The sequence below is a fragment of the Macadamia integrifolia genome, chromosome 5 (genome assembly GCF_013358625.1).
Source record: "Macadamia integrifolia cultivar HAES 741 chromosome 5, SCU_Mint_v3, whole genome shotgun sequence".
NCBI lineage: Eukaryota > Viridiplantae > Streptophyta > Magnoliopsida > Proteales > Proteaceae > Macadamia > Macadamia integrifolia.
The window spans coordinates 599,981-602,502 of record NC_056561.1 but is presented as its reverse complement, the minus strand read 5'-3'; positions in this window follow the sequence as shown (position 1 = coordinate 602,502).

Sequence of the window (2,522 nt, the reverse complement as noted above, 5' to 3'; positions counted from 1 at the left end):
CCTGTTATCTAGAGAGACCTATTCCCCCAAAAAATAGAAAGCATATTGAGCACCAGTAAGGTTTTTAAAGAAACAATTTGCCTTAATTTTTTTTGTCTTCTTTTTTTAGAGAACAAATCTATATCTCGTGACCTAAGTGGGTAAGAAAATTAAACTTAATAACAATTAATGAATCTTGATGGATTCGAACCACCATTTCTTGGGAATTCCCCAAGTGCTCTACCTTTTTGAGCTAAAGACTCATATAAGTGGTGAAATTTATGACTTGTAGTGTTATTTTATTCATTGCATTGTATGAAACCAAATCATGCCTCCTCACATGATCATCCATGATCTATATCCCAAGTAAGAAATAATAGTAAAACATAACATCCATGATTTACATCCATTGAATGCATTCAAATCTATTATTCAACTTCTATTCTCATAAGTTAAAATCGAATGAAGTGAAGATTATCAACAAGTCCAAATACAACCACACATGATACATCTCATAAAGAAATTGACAGCCCCTTTCATTCACAAATTTCGAAGGGACATACCTGGGAAAAGTTTGATTTATTTGCACTTCAATTTTTGAAAACAGGTCAAGATTTTTCCATCCTTGACAGAGAAGACTGAGGAGGCCCTGTGCTGGTCTTTCAAGGATATGGATTGATTGGTTTCTTATAAGTTATAACATCTCATAATGTACCACATAAAATTCATGATAGAGGTACTACAAAATAAAATATAAAAAATACACATCTGTGTTCCCTTAAGATCGTTTAGCGTGAAAAATCAAAGGACTCTTAACTAGCTGGTTTAGTCAATTCAACATAACTCAAGTTCAAGGCAAGCTAGTTTTGACAAGAGAAAAATAGGTTAAGTCAAACAACTAGTTGACTCTGAAACATAATTTTCAGATCCATTCAGTTGCCGAATGAAATAAAAAAAGCAAAAAATTCAAAGGGGATGTGTCTACTTAGTATTGTATGGCCTGTAGCTTGTGGCACACAATGAATGCACAATATGGAATCAGACCTTAAATGATGTTCTAGAATGATTGCACAAGATCCACACATACTAAATTACAACAAAAAATCAATTAAGAATCTTGCTACCATATTTGTTTGATTTAAATAAAAAAATAATAAAAAAAATTATTTATTGTCCCTTACCATCTTGTTTTGATATATTTAAGGCATCTAACCTAAAAAAAAGATATATTTCAAGCATAGGAGACAAGGCAATCTACATTGATTTTCACAAGTTATAAATTAACATTTTAGGTGACAAGCATATGCCTATACACAATTCCAAGATAGATTTATATAATATAGATGTACCTTTTTATTTAGTGTTTCCCACACTCTTGACATGTCACAAACTGATTTTGAGCAAACAGGGTATGTGAACCTGTGATCAATATGAACCACCATATTTTTTAATTTCCACCCCCCCCTCTTTTTCAAGGAAACAAAGAAGCAAACACATGTGAACAACTGGATCTCCTTAGCAAAACACTTACTAGAGGTGCTGCAACATCTAGTTCAGACAGTCCAAATGTATTGTCTGTCCACATCGTAAGACAATAATATATTTTGTCAAATGATGGTAGAATTCATGTCTCTAAGAGTCCCTTTTCTTTTTTTTGATAATGCCAGGTTTGGAACTCCAGAAATTAGACTTGCAAAACAACAAAGACAACCAACTGAAAATCTGAAAGGAAAGGGGAGGCAGAGTTATTCTTTCAATTTTCACCTCAAAGCAGACCGGCACTCGCATCTTGTTTTGGCCACACACCGAACAAATCACCAAAAATAAGACTTGCAAAACAACAAAAACAACCAATTGAAAATCTGAAAGGAAAGGGATGGCAGAGTTATTCTTTCAATTTTCACCTCAATTCACCCCCTTCTTTTTTTTTGCTAAGGCACAATATATAATGGAAAAATAAGTAAAATGAAAAGAAAAGGAATCTCAACCTTTAGCTTCATTATGGCAATGCCTGCAATCGAAAATCTCATTGCAGCAAGGGACTCTGATTTTACATCTCCTTAGTGTGCACACATACACATTCAAATGACCGAAAAAAAAAAAAAGTAATTGGGAGAAATGATAAATAACTAAAATCCCCTTCCTAAGCTCTAGTGATGATTCATCAGGTTTAACAGATTCAGATGCACGAGATGATTGTGTTTGAAAACCACTCGACATTCTCTTCAGCTTAATTTCTTCTTCAGAAGAGAACCAATGAATCCCCCCAAAAAAAATCGACACGGAAGTGAAGAAAAGAACCCAATGAAGTTGAAACAAGTGGAGGGTTTAAAAGAATAATTTATAAATCAGAGGAGACAAAATCTGGTAGTGGAAATTCAGATCTGAGATGGGTTCTAGCTAACCATGCAATCCAAAATGAAAGGGTTGGTTGTAAGAGAGAGAGAGATCTTGCAAAGATATATATATATATATATATATAAATATATACCAAATCCTGAAATCCTTTCTCCATTACCAACCACCCACCTCACCCTATTCAT